The sequence below is a fragment of the Bufo gargarizans genome, unplaced genomic scaffold (genome assembly GCF_014858855.1).
Source record: "Bufo gargarizans isolate SCDJY-AF-19 unplaced genomic scaffold, ASM1485885v1 fragScaff_scaffold_703_pilon:::fragment_4:::debris, whole genome shotgun sequence".
Taxonomy (NCBI): domain Eukaryota; kingdom Metazoa; phylum Chordata; class Amphibia; order Anura; family Bufonidae; genus Bufo; species Bufo gargarizans.
This window is the reverse complement of record NW_025334171.1, coordinates 123,141-143,089: the sequence shown is the minus strand read 5'-3', so window position 1 is coordinate 143,089 and position 19,949 is coordinate 123,141.

Below are 19,949 nucleotides of genomic sequence, written 5' to 3'. Positions count from 1 at the left end.
TGGTTTCTGCTATATCAGAGCTATTTGAAATCTATCCCTAAAAGGGTATATAATATTGAAGGTGCACATAGGGTCATTCAGAATAACTTCACACACACGCTTCTGTGCATTTCCAAGTCTAATTCTGTCACTAAATCCATACCGGTGACCCAGCGCCTAAATACTAGGCCTCAAATTTATATCCCGCTAAATCTCTCGTTACCGCTGTACTGTTGTTGCTGGGCAAGATATTTAGTGTCCGTCAAAGCACATTTTTTGTTCTGGGTTGAAGTACAATTCCCAATTTAGCAATTTCATAATTTAGTGGTTCCTGCTATATCAGAGCTATTTGAAATCTATCCCAAAAAGGGTATATAATATTGAAGGTGCACATTGGGTCATTCAGAATAACTTCACACACACCCGCTACTGTGTATTTCCAAGTCTAATTCTGTCACTAAACCCATACCTGTCACCCAGCGCCTAAATACTAGGCCTCAAATTTAAATCCCTCTAAATCTCTCGTTACCGCTGTACTGTTGTTGCTGGGCAAGATATTTAGTGTCCGTCAAAGCACATTTTTTGTTCTGGGTTGAAGTACAATTCCCAATTTAGCAATTTCATAATTTAGTGGTTTCTGCTATATCAGAGCTATTTGAAATCTATCCCTAAAAGGGTATATAATATTGAAGGTGCACATTGGGTCATTCAGAATAACTTCACACACACGCTTCTGTGCATTTCCAAGTCTAATTCTGTCACTAAACCCATACCTGTCACCCAGCGCCTAAATACTAGGCCTCAAATTTAAATCCCTCTAAATCTCTCGTTACCGCTGTACTGTTGTTGCTGGGCAAGATATTTAGTGTCCGTCAAAGCACATTTTTTGTTCTGGGTTGAAGTACAATTCCCAATTTAGCAATTTCATAATTTAGTGGTTTCTGCTATATCAGAGCTATTTGAAATCTATCCCTAAAAGGGTATATAATATTGAAGGTGCACATTGGGTCATTCAGAATAACTTCACACACACGCTTCTGTGCATTTCCAAGTCTAATTCTGTCACTAAATCCATACCGGTGACCCAGCGCCTAAATACTAGGCCTCAAATTTAAATCCCTCTAAATCTCTCGTTACCCACCGCTGTACTGTTGTTGCTGGGCAAGATATTTAGTGTCCGTCAAAGCACATTTTTTGTTCTGGGTTGAAGTACAATTCCCAATTTAGCAATTTCATAATTTAGTGGTTTCTGCTATATCAGAGCTATTTGAAATCTATCCCTAAAAGGGTATATAATATTGAAGGTGCACATAGGGTCATTCAGAATAACTTCACACACACGCTTCTGTGCATTTCCAAGTCTAATTCTGTCACTAAATCCATACCGGTGACCCAGCGCCTAAATACTAGGCCTCAAATTTATATCCCGCTAAATCTCTCGTTACCGCTGTACTGTTGTTGCTGGGCAAGATATTTAGTGTCCGTCAAAGCACATTTTTTGTTCTGGGTTGAAGTACAATTCCCAATTTAGCAATTTCATAATTTAGTGGTTCCTGCTATATCAGAGCTATTTGAAATCTATCCCAAAAAGGGTATATAATATTGAAGGTGCACATTGGGTCATTCAGAATAACTTCACACACACCCGCTACTGTGTATTTCCAAGTCTAATTCTGTCACTAAACCCATACCTGTCACCCAGCGCCTAAATACTAGGCCTCAAATTTAAATCCCTCTAAATCTCTCGTTACCGCTGTACTGTTGTTGCTGGGCAAGATATTTAGTGTCCGTCAAAGCACATTTTTTGTTCTGGGTTGAAGTACAATTCCCAATTTAGCAATTTCATAATTTAGTGGTTTCTGCTATATCAGAGCTATTTGAAATCTATCCCTAAAAGGGTATATAATATTGAAGGTGCACATTGGGTCATTCAGAATAACTTCACACACACGCTTCTGTGCATTTCCAAGTCTAATTCTGTCACTAAACCCATACCTGTCACCCAGCGCCTAAATACTAGGCCTCAAATTTAAATCCCTCTAAATCTCTCGTTACCGCTGTACTGTTGTTGCTGGGCAAGATATTTAGTGTCCGTCAAAGCACATTTTTTGTTCTGGGTTGAAGTACAATTCCCAATTTAGCAATTTCATAATTTAGTGGTTTCTGCTATATCAGAGCTATTTGAAATCTATCCCTAAAAGGGTATATAATATTGAAGGTGCACATTGGGTCATTCAGAATAACTTCACACACACGCTTCTGTGCATTTCCAAGTCTAATTCTGTCACTAAATCCATACCGGTGACCCAGCGCCTAAATACTAGGCCTCAAATTTAAATCCCTCTAAATCTCTCGTTACCCACCGCTGTACTGTTGTTGCTGGGCAAGATATTTAGTGTCCGTCAAAGCACATTTTTTGTTCTGGGTTGAAGTACAATTCCCAATTTAGCAATTTCATAATTTAGTGGTTTCTGCTATATCAGAGCTATTTGAAATCTATCCCTAAAAGGGTATATAATATTGAAGGTGCACATAGGGTCATTCAGAATAACTTCACACACACGCTTCTGTGCATTTCCAAGTCTAATTCTGTCACTAAATCCATACCGGTGACCCAGCGCCTAAATACTAGGCCTCAAATTTAAATCCCTCTAAATCTCTCGTTACCGCTGTCCTGTTGTAGCTGGGAAAGTTATTTAGTGCCCGTCAAAGCACATTTTTTGTTCTGGGTTGAAGTACAATTCCCAATTTAGCAATTTCATAATTTAGTGGTTCCTGCTATATCAGAGCTATTTGAAATCTATCCCAAAAAGGGTATATAATATTCAAGGTGCACATTGGGTCATTCAGAATAACTTCACACACACGCTTCTGTGCATTTCCAAGTCTAATTCTGTCACTAAATCCATACCGGTGACCCAGCGCCTAAATACTAGGCCTCAAATTTAAATCCCTCTAAATCTCTCGTTACCGCTGTCCTGTTGTAGCTGGGAAAGTTATTTAGTGCCCGTCAAAGCACATTTTTTGTTCTGGGTTGAAGTACAATTCCCAATTTAGCAATTTCATAATTTAGTGGTTCCTGCTATATCAGAGCTATTTGAAATCTATCCCAAAAAGGGTATATAATATTCAAGGTGCACATTGGGTCATTCAGAATAACTTCACACACACGCTTCTGTGCATTTCCAAGTCTAATTCTGTCACTAAATCCATACCGGTCACCCAGCGCCTAAATACTAGGCCTCAAATTTATATCCCGCTGAATTTGAATACAATACATTGGGCCAAATAATATATTTGTTGTTGTGGTGAACCATAACAATGAGAAAAACATCTAGTAAGGGACGCGGACGTGGACATGGTCGTGGTGGTGTTAGTGGACCCTCTGGTGCTGGGAGAGGACGTGGCCGTTCTGCCACATCCACACGTCCTAGTGTACCAACTACCTCAGGTCCCAGTAGCCGCCAGAATTTACAGCGATATATGGTGGGGCCCAATGCCGTTCTAAGGATGGTAAGGCCTGAGCAGGTACAGGCATTAGTCAATTGGGTGGCCGACAGTGGATCCAGCACGTTCACATTATCTCCCACCCAGTCTTCTGCAGAAAGCGCACAGATGGCGCCTGAAAACCAACCCCATCAGTCTGTCACATCACCCCCATGCATACCAGGGAAACTGTCTCAGCCTCAAGTTATGCAGCAGTCTCTTATGCTGTTTGAAGACTCCGCTGGCAGGGTTTCCCAAGGGCATCCACCTAGCCCTTCCCCAGCGGTGAAAGACATAGAATGCACTGACGCACAACCACTTATGTTTCCTGATGATGAGGACATGGGAATACCACCTCAGCATGTCTCTGATGATGACGAAACACAGGTGCCAACTGCTGCGTCTTTCTGCAGTGTGCAGACTGAACAGGAGGTCAGGGATCAAGACTGGGTGGAAGACGATGCAGGGGACGATGAGGTCCTAGACCCCACATGGAATGAAGGTCGTGCCACTGACTTTCACAGTTCGGAGGAAGAGGCAGTGGTGAGACCGAGCCAACAGCGTAGCAAAAGAGGGAGCAGTGGGCAAAAGCAGAACACCCGCCGCCAAGAGACTCCGCCTGCTACTGACCGCCGCCATCTGGGACCGAGCACCCCAAAGGCAGCTTCAAGGAGTTCCCTGGCATGGCACTTCTTCAAACAATGTGCTGACGACAAGACCCGAGTGGTTTGCACGCTGTGCCATCAGAGCCTGAAGCGAGGCATTAACGTTCTGAACCTGAGCACAACCTGCATGACCAGGCACCTGCATGCAAAGCATGAACTGCAGTGGAGTAAACACCTTAAAACCAAGGAAGTCACTCAGGCTCCCCCTGCTACCTCTTCTGCTGCTGCCGCCTCGGCCTATTCTGCTGCTGCCGCCTCGGCCTCTTCCTCCGCCTCTGGAGGAACGTTGGCACCTGCCGCCCAGCAAACAGGGGATGTACCACCAACACCACCACCACCACCTCCGTCACCAAGCGTCTCAACCATGTCACACGCCAGCGTTCAGCTCTCCATCTCACAAACATTTGATAGAAAGCGTAAATTCCCACCTAGCCACCCTCGATCCCTGGCCCTGAATGCCAGCATTTCTAAACTACTGGCCTATGAAATGCTGTCATTTAGGCTGGTGGACACAGACAGCTTCAAACAGCTCATGTCGCTTGCTGTCCCACAGTATGTTGTTCCCAGCCGGCACTACTTCTCCAAGAGAGCCGTGCCTTCCCTGCACAACCAAGTATCCGATAAAATCAAGTGTGCACTGCGCAACGCCATCTGTAGCAAGGTCCACCTAACCACAGATACGTGGACCAGTAAGCACGGCCAGGGACGCTATATCTCCCTAACTGCACACTGGGTAAATGTAGTGGCAGCTGGGCCCCAGGCGGAGAGCTGTTTGGCGCACGTCCTGCCGCCGCCAAGGATCGCAGGGCAACATTCTTTGCCTCCTGTTGCCACCTCCTCCTTCTCGGCTTCCTCCTCCTCTTCTTCCACCTGCTCATCCAGTCAGCCACACACCTTCACCACCAACTTCAGCACAGCCCGGGGTAAACGTCAGCAGGCCATTCTGAAACTCATATGTTTGGGGGACAGGCCCCACACCGCACAGGAGTTGTGGCGGGGTATTGAACAACAGACCGACGAGTGGTTGCTGCCGGTGAGCCTCAAGCCCGGCCTGGTGGTGTGTGATAATGGGCGAAATCTCGTTGCAGCTCTGGGACTAGCCAATTTGACGCACATCCCTTGCTTGGCGCATGTGCTGAATTTGGTGGTGCAGAAGTTCATTCACAACTACCCCGACATGTCAGAGCTGCTGCATAAAGTGCGGGCCGTCTGTTCGCGCTTCCGGCGTTCACATCCTGCCGCTGCTCGCCTGTCTGCGCTACAGCGTAACTTCGGCCTTCCCGCTCACCGCCTCATATGCGACGTGCCCACCAGGTGGAACTCCACCTTGCACATGCTGGACAGACTGTGCGAGCAGCAGCAGGCCATAGTGGAGTTTCAGCTGCAGCACGCACGGGTCAGTCGCACTACAGAACAGCACCACTTCACCACCAATGACTGGGCCTCCATGCGAGACCTGTGTGCCCTGTTGCGCTGTTTCGAGTACTCCACCAACATGGCCAGTGGCGATGACACCGTTATCAGCGTTACAATACCACTTCTATGTCTCCTTGAGAAAACACTTAGGGCGATGATGGAACAGGAGGTGGCCCAGGAGGAGGAGGAGGAGGATGAGGAAGAGGGGTCATTTTTAGCACTTTCAGGCCAGTCTCTTCGAAGTGACTCAGAGGGAGGTTTTTTGCAACAGCAGAGGCCAGGTACAAATGTGGCCAGCCAGGGCCCACTACTGGAGGACGAGGAGGACGAGGATGAGGAGGAGGTGGAGGAGGATGAGGATGAAGCATGGTCACAGCGGGGTGGCACCCAACGCAGCTCGGGTCCATCACTGGTGCGTGGCTGGGGGGAAAGGCAGGACGATGACGATACGCCTCCCACAGAGGACAGCTTGTCCTTACCCCTGGGCAGCCTGGCACACATGAGCGACTACATGCTGCAGTGCCTGCGCAACGACAGCAGAGTTGCCCACATTTTAACCTGTGCGGACTACTGGGTTGCCACCCTGCTGGATCCACGCTACAAAGACAATGTGCCCACCTTACTTCCTGCACTGGAGCGTGATAGGAAGATGCGCGAGTACAAGCGCACGTTGGTAGACGCGCTACTGAGAGCATTCCCAAATGTCACAGGGGAACAAGTGGAAGCCCAAGGCCAAGGCAGAGGAGGAGCAAGAGGTCGCCAAGGCAGCTGTGTCACGGCCAGCTCCTCTGAGGGCAGGGTTAGCATGGCAGAGATGTGGAAAACTTTTGTCAACACGCCACAGCTAACTGCACCACCACCTGATACGCAACGTGTTAGCAGGAGGCAACATTTCACTAACATGGTGGAACAGTACGTGTGCACACCCCTCCACGTACTGACTGATGGTTCGGCCCCATTCAACTTCTGGGTCTCTAAATTGTCCACGTGGCCAGAGCTAGCCTTTTATGCCTTGGAGGTGCTGGCCTGCCCGGCAGCCAGCGTTTTGTCTGAACGTGTATTCAGCACGGCAGGGGGCGTCATTACAGACAAACGCAGCCGCCTGTCTACAGCCAATGTGGACAAGCTGACGTTCATAAAAATGAACCAGGCATGGATCCCACAGGACCTGTCCGTCCCTTGTCCAGATTAGACATTAACTACCTCCCCATAACCATATATTATTGGACTCCAGGGCACTTCCTCATTCAATCCTATTTTTATTTTCATTTTACCATTATATTGCGATGCTACCCAAAGTTGAATGAACCTCTCCTCTGCCTGTGTGCTAGGCCTAAATATATGCCAATGGACTGTTGCAGTGGTGGCTGACATGAAGCCTGATTCTCTGCTATGACATGCAGACTAATTCTCTGCTGACATGAAGCCAGATTGTCTGTTACGGGACCTCTCTCCTCTGCCTGGGTGCTGGGCCTAAATTTATGACAATGGACTGTTGCAGTGGTGGCTGACGTGAAGCCTGATTCTCTGCTATGACATGCAGACTGATTCTCTGCTGTCATGAAGCCAGATTGTCTGTTACGGGACCTTTCTCCTCTACCTGGGTTCTGGGCCTAAATTTATGAAAATTGACTCTTACAGTGGTGGGTGACGTGAAGCCTGATTCTCTGCTATGATATGAAGACTGATTCTCTGCTGACATGAAGCCAGATTGTCTGTTACGGGACCTTTCTCCTCTGCCTGGGTTCTGGGCCTAAATTTATGAAAATTGACTCTTACAGTGGTGGGTGACGTGAAGCCTGATTCTCTGCTATGATATGAAGACTGATTCTCTGCTGACATGAAGCCAGATTGTCTGTTACGGGACCTTTCTCCTCTGCCTGGGTTCTGGGCCTAAATTTATGAAAATTGACTCTTACAGTGGTGGGTGACGTGAAGCCTGATTCTCTGCTATGATATGAAGACTGATTCTCTGCTGACATGAAGCCAGATTGTCTGTTACGGGACCTTTCTCCTCTGCCTGGGTTCTGGGCCTAAATTTATGAAAATTGACTCTTACAGTGGTGGGTGACGTGAAGCCTGATTCTCTGCTATGATATGAAGACTGATTCTCTGCTGACATGAAGCCAGATTGTCTGTTACGGGACCTTTCTCCTCTGCCTGGGTTCTGGGCCTAAATTTATGAAAATTGACTCTTACAGTGGTGGGTGACGTGAAGCCTGATTCTCTGCTATGATATGAAGACTGATTCTCTGCTGACATGAAGCCAGATTGTCTGTTACGGGACCTTTCTCCTCTGCCTGGGTTCTGGGCCTAAATTTATGAAAATTGACTCTTACAGTGGTGGGTGACGTGAAGCCTGATTCTCTGCTATGATATGAAGACTGATTCTCTGCTGACATGAAGCCAGATTGTCTGTTACGGGACCTTTCTCCTCTGCCTGGGTTCTGGGCCTAAATTTATGAAAATTGACTCTTACAGTGGTGGGTGACGTGAAGCCTGATTCTCTGCTATGATATGAAGACTGATTCTCTGCTGACATGAAGCCAGATTGTCTGTTACGGGACCTTTCTCCTCTGCCTGGGTTCTGGGCCTAAATTTATGAAAATTTACTCTTACAGTGGTGGGTGACGTGAAGCCTGATTCTCTGCTATGATATGAAGACTGATTCTCTGCTGACATGAAGCCAGATTCTCTGTTACGGGACCTCTCTCCTCTGCCTGGGTGCTGGGCCTAAATTTATGACAATGGACTGTTGCAGTGGTGGCTGACGTGAAGCCTGATTCTCTGCTATGACATGCAGACTGATTCTCTGCTGACATGAAGCCAGATTCTCTGTTACGGGACCTCTCTCCTCTGCCTGTGTGTGTGCTGGGCCTAAATATATGCCAATGGACTGTTGCAGTGGTGGCTGACGTGAAGCCTCATTCTCTGCTATGACATGCAGACTAATTCTCTGCTGACATGAAGACAGATTCTCTGTTACGGGACCTCTCTCCTCTGCCTGGGTGCCGGGGCCTAAATATCTGAGAATGGACTGTTCCAGTGGTGGGTGACGGGAAGCCAGATTCTCTGCTATGGAACCTCTCTCCAATTGATTTTGGTTAATTTTTATTTATTTAATTTTTATTTTAATTCATTTCCCTATCCACATTTGTTTGCAGGGGATTTACCTACATGTTGCTGCCTTTTGCAGCCCTCTAGCTCTTTCCTGGGCTGTTTTACAGCCTTTTTAGTGCCGAAAAGTTCGGGTCCCCATTGACTTCAATGGGGTTCGGGTTCGGGACGAAGTTCGGATCGGGTTCGGATCCCGAACCCGAACATTTCCGGGATGTTCGGCCGAACTTCTCGAACCCGAACATCCAGGTGTTCGCTCAACTCTAATCATCAGTTAAGTGTTCCGTTTGTTGTATTTTGCATTCCCTCCACCTTTGTTGTTTACTAGTCCTCAGCGAGACGCTGGTTCCTTCATCAGGGAAGCAGCGGGTAGTTTCTGCCCTGTCATTACCATTAGGGCATCCGAGGGCCACCAGGGTTTTCTAGATTCCTGTGTATAGGCATCTCTACAATCGAGAGGTGCCCATACAAATAGGAGAGGGCCAGGAACAGGGTTTTATAGGTGGTGACCCTTTTTCTTCCCTAGCGGTGAGGCCTAGTGTCTTTTCCCTTCCTTCCTTCTTGTTGTCTTTTGGTGTTCTCCCCTACTACATCCATGACACAATCACAGCCATACCTACTAAGGCTACTTTCACACTTGCGTTCAGAGCGGATCCGTCTGGTGTCTGCACAGACGGATCCGCTCCTATAATGCAGACAATGGGATCTGTTCAGAACAGATCCGTCTGCATTATAGTTTAGAAAAAAATCTAAGTGTGTAAGTTGCTCAGACGGATTCTTCCAGACTTTACATTGAAAGTCAATGGGGGACGGATCCATTTGAAATTGAGCCATATTGTGTCAACTTCAAATGGATCCGTCCCCATTGACGTACATTGTAAGTCTGGACGGATCCATTTGCCTTCCCACGGCCAAGCGGACACACGAACGCTGCAAGCAGCGTTCGGGTGTCCGCCTGCTGAGCGGAGGACAAACGGTGCCAGACTGATGCATTCTGAGCAGATCCGCATCCATTCAGAATGCATTAGGGCAGTATGGATGCGTTCGGGGCCGCTTGTGAGAGCCTTCAAACGGAACTCACAAGCGGAGCCCCGAACGCTAGTGTGAAAGTAGCCTTATGGCATGGCTGTGATTGGCCAGTGCAGCATGTGACCCAGCCTCTATATAACCAGGAGTCACATAGCGCTGCACGTCACTCAGCTTTTACTAATGTAGGGATAGGATGCTGCTGCTGTGAGGGAGAGAATATGAAAGAATCTGATATCAGAACTTGTTGTTAACTCTGCGATCTACAGCGATTTTTTTAATTTTCATTTTTTTTGGGTGCATTGCAACATTTTTGTACCCTGCCTTGAGCCCAGTGACACAGAAAAATAAGTTGCATCCGTCTGTTAGGTGGGCGTCAGTGGCCATTTTGTGCAAAACTCACTTTTTGTGCTAGATAGTACATTTGCGGCCTGCACTGCATTTTTGACAAGCCAATAAAACCAGTCAATACTGCTGTTACATTGCTTATTCACAAATTCAATTTTTTTGTGACCGTGAAGTAATTGTAATAAATTTGCCTGTCACACTGTTGTGTGACCTCAAGTAATTTTTTTTCTTTATGACACCGGCACAGCCTTACTGTCAGTGAACTTAATTGTTGACTATTGGTGGATACATTGTCGCGAGTAGGCGACAGAACCTTCAGCGTTATTTGGTAGGCCCGAATGCCGCTCTATGATTGGTAAGGCCAGAACAAGTACAGGTGATAGTAGATTGGGTGGCTGACAGTGCCTCCAATTCCTTCACATTGTCTCCCACCCAGTCTCCTGCTGAAAGATCAGAGTTGGCACCTACAGCCCATGGCAATCTGTCTTTCAACTCACCCCCTTGCAAATCAGGCAAGCAGTCTGAGCCCCAAGTAATGCAGAGTCTCTTATGCTTTTTGATGACTCTACTGGCAGGGTTTTGGTGGGCCATCCACATAGCCCTGCCCCAGAATTGGAAGAGATTTAATGCACTGATGCCCAACCACTTATGTTTCAGGATGAGGACATGGGAAGACCACTGCAGCACGTCTCTGATGATGACAAAACACAGGTGCCAACTGCTGCGTTTTTCTGCAGTCTGCAGACCGACAAGGAGGGCAGGGGTAAAGAGTGGGTGGAAGATGATGTGGAGAATGATGAGGTACTAAACCCCACATGGAATCAAGGTCATGCGAGTGACGTGTGCAATTTGGATGAAGAGGCGGTGGTCGCACAGTGGCACCAGCACAGCAAAAGAGGGAGTAGGGTGCAAAAGGGTCTGTTACATTCTTGGGTGACATTTTACCATTTTTGCCATGAATAAACCCCTGCTTTGCATAGATTACATGGACCTAAATTTAAAAAAAATGTCTGTTACATTCTCTGGTGACATTTTACCATTTTTGCCGTATACAAACCCCTGCTCTGCATTGCTGACAGGGACCTACTTTTTGTAAACTCGTCTGTTCCATTGATGGGTGACATGAACCCAGTTTTGCTGTGAATAAAACCTGCTCTGCATAGGTGACAGGGACCTAAATTTCTAAAAATCGTCTGTTACTTTCTTGGGTGACATTTTACCATTTTTGCCGTATACAAACCCCTGCTCTGCATAGGTGACAGGGATCAAAATTTCTAAAAATCTTCTGTTACATTGATGGTTGACATTAACCCATTTTTACCAGTGAAAAACCCCTGCTCTGCATTGCTGACAGGGAACGAAATTTCGTAAAAACATCTGTTACTGATCGGAAGATGCGCAACTACAAGCGCATGCTGGTTGACACGTTTCTGATGGCATTCCCACCTGAGAGCGGGGGCTGAGTGGAAGCACCAGGCGAAACTGAGGAGGAGGAAGAGGTCTCCAATGCAGCTATGGCACCGCCAGCACCTCAGGAGGCAGGGTAGGCATTGCTGAAATGTGGAAAAGTTTTGTGAGCACGCCACAACCAGCACCACCAGCTGATATGGAACGTCTTAGCAGGAGGCAGTATTTCAGCAACATGGTGGAACAGTATGTGTGCACACTCCTACAGGTACTGACTCATGGGTCTGCCCCCTTCAACTTTTGCATCTCCAAATTGGGCACATGGCCTGAGCTTGCCCTTTACGCCTTGGAGGTGCTGGCCTGCCCTGCAGCCAGTGTATTGTCTGAACGTTTGTTTAGCATGACTGGAGGGGGTTATCACAGACAAGCGCCGTCGCCTGTGCACAGCCAATTAAAATGAACCAGGCAGGGATCCCACAGGACTTGTCCGTACCTTGTGCAGAATAGACATGTATACCGGCCTCACCCAGCCATTGTTGTACACCAGCACACTTTCTCTTTGTTTTATTTTTTATATTTCCCAGTGTTTTGGGGTCTACCCAAATTTGAACAAAAATAAATATATTAAATAAAATAAAAAACAAAAGTAAAACCAGTGTTGGCTACCTCCTCCTCCTCTGCCGCCGCTTCCACCTACACCCCCACATCCACCGCCTCCTCAACCTCCTACTCCATATGGACCTCCTCCTAGATCAAGATTATTATATTTTTTTACGTATTATATGCTATTTTAAGTCATTTCCCTATTCACATTTGTTTGCAGAGCACTTGCCATGCTTTTAGACACATTTTGTTGCCCTCTAGCCATTTCCATTACTTTTTTAGAGACATTTTAGTGATCCAAAGTCGGGTTCAAGTTCGGGTCAAGTTTGGGTCCCGAACTCAAACTTTTTTGCAATGTTCGGCCGAACCCAGCGAACCCAAAATCCAGGTGTTCGCTCAACTCTAGTTGATACCTAACCACTCTGTCACTGGGCCATTGTGTTGAATTCTCATGCTGTTTGCACCTCACCCCTCTCTGACTTGGCCACTGTGTTGACTCCTCATGTTGTTGCCATTTCACCACTCTGTGACTGGGCCACTGTGTTGACCCATCATGCTGTTGCCACTTCACCACTCTGTGAATGGGCCACCGTGTTGACTCATAATGCTATTGCCACCTCACCACTCTGTCAGTGGGCCAATGTGTTGACTCCTCTTGCTGTTGCCACCTCACCACTCTGTCACTGGGCTACTGTGTTGACTTCTCATTCTGTTGCTACCCTCAACACTCTGTCGCTAGGCGGCTATTGTGCCTGTTTGGCCTTGTTGACATTACTATATATTTTACCTTTCTTCTGTCAGGAAGGAACACAATGGATCCTGTCTTTGGAGCATCTGTAAGGCTTGTATCACATGGTCCATACTTGCATCAGGATTGGATCATGATTTCGAAGCCAAAAGCAGGAGTGAGTACAAAACATAGAATACGTGTCATATCTGTTTTGGATCCACTCCTGTATTTTTTTGGGCCATAGCAATACTGATGTATTACTGAGCAAATGCTAATCGTGTGAAAGGGGATGCTCAAAAGACAGGATCCATTGTTGGGGGTTTTTCTTATGACAGATGAGAAGAAGGGCAAAATAAACAGTGACAGCAACACAAACTTACTCCTTACACCCTCTCCACTCTGTCAGGGCGACACTACTTGTCTCAGCGTTTAACAGAACAGGTTCTGTAGAAATCTATGTGAAATTAACTGAAGACGGTGTAAAAGAAATGCGCTTTTTCAGTCTATAGTAGAATCTTGGGCCACTTCACAGTTCTTTATAGTGATGGATGAACATCGGCCGGGACGGTTCGCGAATGCGATTAAATGTTCGCGAACTGAAAGTTCGCAGCGGGCTCCATTCACTGGTAGGCGAACCTGAAAAACCTTCAGCTCTTATTTGCAGCCACCAAATACTTAGTAGAAGTGCACAAATAGTCCCACAACATTGGACAGTGACAAACTAGAAGGGGATCAATGACAAAAATTCCAACAAAAAATATGTGTCTTAATCAGGGGACATTTTTATGTGTCTTAAAGGGAAATTCTCTTAAATGTGCCCTGTTGCGCTACCTAAATGCACTATATAGAAATTATATTATTGGTATATACCACCCCTGCTTCAATCACTTTTTTGGGGGTGCAACTGTTATATCACGCCAGTAGAAATTATTTGTTCCAATAATGCTTGTCCCTCTATATACCTGCAGTATCGCAGCAGAACCACACACAACGCAGAGTACAAATGCACTATAATATACTTTCTATGTTACAAAGTATATTATAATATTGTACAAGGAAGGCAATCCATTAGAATATACATAAAGATAAAACGTAACCGTTAATAATGTTACTATTAAGGGCTCATTCAGACGGCCGTATGCTATCCGCAAAAATGCGGATCTGTTTTTTTGCGGATTAGATGCTGACCTATTCATTTCTTTGCGGCCCTTTTCTTTTCCACGGTTCCACAAAACAAATGAAACATGTTTCATACTTGCCCGTGAAAATTCGGACATGTCCCCATTGAAGTCTATGGGTCCACAAAAATACTGAATGCTATCAGTTGTTTTTTTTACGGAAATGTTGAACTGTCTGCAAAAAAGAAACAGATCCGCATTTTTGCGGACAGCATACGGCTGTCTGAATCAGGCCTAAGATATCCCTCAAAATGAAAATAAATTAAATTATTAAAGTTAAGCAAAAAAGATGTGGTAGGCAATAACAAGTGCTCGGTGGCAACAAATCAGAAACTATATGTCCTACCACAATCCGGGGGTTTCCAGTGAACATCAATGAATCCTGGAGGGAAAGCAAAAAACATCTATCCCTGGGCTAGATGATGATGTGGTATTGAAGGACAGGGTGGGCAAAGAACTGTCCCTGATATTGCCCTACAGGGGGGGTGCTATTCTGGCCCTGATAGCCTAACCACAGACCACCCGCCCTGATAAGAGCGACCCCACCCGCCCTGATAAGAGCGACCCCACTAGGAACCTTACCCTATATAAAAATGGCCCTAGTAAGCCACTAGCCCCTAAGCCCTTGACTTCCAGGTGATCACTATATAGATCTATGTGTTTTTGACTCATTATAAAAGTATATTCTAAGTATATTGCTCCCCTCTGTGTATCACACCTATCGATAGCACACCTATGTAAAAGAATATGATGGGCGCGAATATCGCCATATGTTCGCATGATCGCCGAATCGTGAACACACAAAGTTCACTGCCAAACGACCATTGAGCAAACCGCAAGGCCATCTCTAGTTCTTTATACCTGACACTAGCATTGACCTGTAAGGCTGAGTTCACACTTGAGTTATTTGGTCAGTTTTGGCCCCGTAACTGACCAAATGAGTGAAGTGTGAAGTAATTCTAAGAGTGATGCCTGTCACCTGCATGTCATACTGACTCACAATACTGTTTCACTAGCGCATCAGACTCCGTATGCATATATCTGCAATGTACAGTGTTCTACACTACTATGCAGGCTCTCAGCAACCAGGAAATAGCAGTTTTTTAACACGATTCATCACAAATTAATTTGGATCAAATCACATATTTTTGGGAAATTTGGAGAACCGTTTTGAGAAATTTGCTGATCTCTACTCGCAACTCTGTACCCAAGAACCTCAATGACCTCAATGACCTAAGGGCTGCCCTTCAAGATGACTGGTATGCCATGGCTCAGCAGATAAAGTCGACTTGTGAACAGCATGAGATGTTGTTTTCAAGCTGTAATTGATGCTGAAGGACACGTGAAAAAGTTATTTTTTGAGTATACCCACCACTGTTGTTGGCCTTTGTTTCAATAAATTGTTTGAGATGAGGAAATTACCATTGCATGCTTCTACTTAAATGTCCTACTTCTTTCATGATATAATATTGTAGTGTTGTAGTGTAGCGTGAACTTTCCATACATTTCACCCGAAAGCCAAATATCCCTAACTGTTTGTGAGTAGTGTATGTGACCTACATAGAAACATAGAATGTGTCGGCAGATAAGAACCATTTGGCCCATCTAGTCTGCCCAATATACTGAATACTATGGATAGCCCTGGCCCAATCTTATATGAAGGATGGCCTTATGCCTATCCCATGCATGCTTAAACTCCTTCATTGTATTTGCAGCTACCACTTCTGCAGGAAGGCTATTCCATGCATCCACTACTCTCTCAGTAAAGTAATACTTCCTGATATTACTTTTAAACCTTTGCCCCTCTAATTTTAAACTATGTCCTCTTGTAGCAGTTTTTCTTCTTTTAAATATTCTCTCCTCTTTTACCTTGTTGATTCCCTTTATGTATTTAAAACTTTCTATCATATCCCCTCTGTCTTCTCTTTCTTCCAAGCTATACATGCTAAGGTCCTTTAATCTGTCCTGGTAAGTTTTATCCTGCAATCAATGTACTAGTTTAGTAGCTCTTCTCTGAACTCTCTCCAAAGTATCAATATCCTTCTGGAGATATGGTCTCCAGTACTGCTCACAATACTCCAAATGAGGTCTCACTAGTGCTCTGTAGAGCGGCATGAGCACCTCCCTCTTTCTACTGGTAATGCCTCTCCCTATACACCCAAGCATTCTGCTAGCATCTCCTGCTGCTCTATGACATTGTCTGCCTACCTTTAAGTCCTCTGAAATAATGACCCCAAAATCCCTTTCCAGATACCGAGGGTAGGACTGTATCACAGATTTTGAATTCTACTCTCGTCTTGGGTTTTTATGCCCCAGGTGCATTATCTTGCACTTATCAACATTACATTTTAGTTGCCAGATTTTTTCCTGTGACCTGCCTGTCATTCTGACAAAGTAACTGTTTCACCACCAAGACTAGCTATGCATGTTTCTGCAATGCACGATGATGTACACTGAGATACTTTTTCCTTAAAGTTTAACTGGAAGCTGGGATAGACCTGATTTAACGTGTTTTGTGATTTGTAATGAAGCTAATTTCTTGAAGAAATTCGACAAAGCGGCTGCATTAATTTTTTTTTAAAACTTTAATCATCTCTAATTAAAATAATAGCTCCAAAGCAATGGGGCTAGTGAAATAGAACAATTAGATCTTCAAATATTCTCTAATTTATTTATTGACTACAAATCAAATAGGCTTATTAAAGAGGTCACTTAGAGACCAGACGTTGCACTATGCAAGTATTTAAAGCACTGTACCACTGGGGCTAATTATTCTGTTTTCATGATTTTGATTGTGGAATAGGACCATATTTGTACATTAATGACTTTTCCTGGCAGATGCCCTCAACTGTTTGGCCAGCAAGCCATCCACAGTGAGCAGAATGTATCTTGATGAACCATATTACGCTTTAAAAACTGATGGATTTTTAGTTTTTAATGAGCTATCCTAATAGTAACAGCGATGTGATAGAGCAACCTAAATTACTGCAAAAGGACTTCTACAAATCAATTAATTTTAATATTTGATTAAATCATTTCACATTTTCCACACTTATTTAGACTTTTGGCAAAGGTATTGTAATGAATATGTATGTTATATTTTAGACTTCCTTAGTCTTAATAAACAGCAATAGTGTAAAATTGACTAACCCTTTGCAAAATAACACAACATTCAGAACTCTATCCACATTTTTCGCTCCGAAAATGCACACCCTACAGGAGGAGATTTCTAATGAAAAGTATAACTGGCTTAGTTGCCCATTGCAACCAATCAGATTCACCTTTCATTTCCAAAAGTTACTGTGAAAAATAAAAGGTGGAATCTGATTCGTTGCTATGGGCAATTAAGTCAGTTCTACTTTACACCAGTTTAAGAAATCTCCCCAACAGTGATAAGTATTATCTCATCCATAAACAAACACCTGAAATTTCAAATGTTTTAATGATTGCTGTTGATCGCGAATATATTCTAATTACAAATTTTTATCGTGAATATTGGCACTTCGAGAATTTGCAAATATCTAGAATATAGTGCCATTTCTTCGTAATCGCAAATATTCTAGATTTGTATTCATCAGTACCCATGATCCCTCACTGCTTATTGCTTGTGGGCCAATTAGAAGGCTGGAATAGCTTTGACTTTAGGAGTAGTGTTGATCACAAATTTTTGTATCACAAATTTTTATCGCAAATTTCCTATTGCTATTTTTTGCAACAAAGAAAATAATGACTGGAGATGTGACGAAAATATGATGAATATTCGCCCAAATTGCCCCTGCCGCCCATCACTGTTAATGATACAATTACATAAAATTTTAGTAGCAAAATGTGTCTTTTTTAGAATTCTTTTCCTGTGTTATAATTCTTATAAAGTAGTTAATAGAGAAAAATGGCAAACAATTTTCTGCATACCGGGGCAAATTACTAACACTAGTGCTTTATGCATTATGTAATAGTTAAATGCCCACTAGAGTAGAATGCACCTTAATAAATTTGGTGCATTTTCTGGCAGTCTATGTGTTAGAAATTCAAATCGATGCCAACAATGAGCTGGTGTACATTTGAAGTACAGATGAATGAGACAGTCGAGATTCATTTTGTTTCCAGTTGAGCACATTTAAAAAAAAGGTTGGTTTAGACCCAAATTGATTCAGGCTGAACTGAAGTTGCTCCAATTGCCCTGAAAGTTGGTATAGAACCCACTCTCTTAGGACTCATAATTTTTAAGAAAACGTGTTGTCTCTTTTTAGGAAAACTTGTTATCTTGTTATAATTTTTTATAATTTTTTTTTTTCCCCGCCAATATACCCTCTCCCCAAGCTCTGGCACACAATGACAGCAATAGTAAATGATGTCTGTGACACTGGCATACATAGCTATCGGTAAACGCACATTTGACGGCATTACAATACAGTGTGTTTAAAAAGACACTGCACAGGCATGTCTTATGATTTTTTATATTCCAAAGCTTTAAAATATTGTCCCTTATCATGTGCAGATGACATTTAAACACACACCATTTTCTCTTTCCCCTCCAAATAAAATCTATAAATTTCATGCATGGAAAGTGATGCATAATGCAGGACCCAGCATTGTCTTGAATGTGATAAAATGTGGGTATTGATGCAGTAATGACGTACATTAATGCTGTGCCCTAAAGATGAATAATTAGACCATAACCAGGTTTAAGATTCACCTCCAAAATCTGTCATCACAGCATTCCATTTCTCGACATTCGCATTCCAAAGAAGCTGCACACGAAAACTCTTCAGAAAACTGACTGCTACCAACAGTCTATTGTGGTGGAAAAGTCACCATCCCACGAGCCTCAAGAAGGATATCCCTAAGGGACAGTATCTCTGTATCAGAAGGAATCGCTCCTCATTCAAAACATTCATGTCCCAAGCGAGGGACATAAGCGCTAGATTTTCCCAAAGAGGTTACCCTCCTGAGATTTTGAAGGAAGAATTTAATCATTCCATTAGTATGGATCAACACTCACTACTTACACCTACTGTCACGGAATGTGTACAGGTAACAAGGGAAAACAACATGCATAAATGACTTGAATGTCACGGAATGTGTACAGGTAACAAGGCAAAACAACATGCATAAATGACTCGCTGGATCCAACAGCTAAGGAACAAAAGGGAGACCCCTGTAGAAGACCTGGCACTTTCCCTGGCTGCTTAGCCTATGCATAGATCCGAATGGTGGAGGTATGCATATCCACGTACCTTGACTATATAACCCCTGAGCACCCTACAATAGTGAGGGGACACGACCACCGGCTCCCTACACCAGACACGGAGGGAGTCAGGGTCACCTGGGATCCAGCAAACAGAAAATAACAGATAACAGTTTAACACTTAACTTTGTAGAGGAGAGGAGAACCAGATGGGCATGCACACACACTCCAGGAAGAAATATAAGCCGCCCAGAAAAGCCTTCTGGGGAAGAATTTAAAGGGAAGCAATTAGTCCAACACATGACAGCTGAGAGAGGCTAAGGAGAGGAGGAGCTGAATACCACAACACAGAAACTCAAAGAGGAGGTTCTGAAAGGCCTCTGTCAGAGCTTCTCAGCTGTCTGGTTGTGACAGTACCCCTCCCTCTACGAGTGGACTCCGGACACTCAGAACCCACCTTCTCAGGATGGGACCTATGGAAAGCCCTGATGAGACGAGAGGCTTTAATGTCCGTCACTGGGACCCACATCCTCTCCTCAGGACCATACCCCTCCCAGTGAACAAGGTACTGAAGAGAACCGCGGACAAGACGAGAATCCACAATCCCAGAGACCTGAAATTCAAGATTCCCATCAACCATAATCGGAGGAGGAGGCAAAGGCGAGGGTACAATGGGTTGAACATAAGGTTTCAATAAGGACTTATGAAAAACATTATGGATCTTCCAAGTCTGAGGAAGATCAAGACGGTATGCAACAGGATTGATGACAGACAGGATTTTGTAAGGCCCAATAAACCTAGGACCC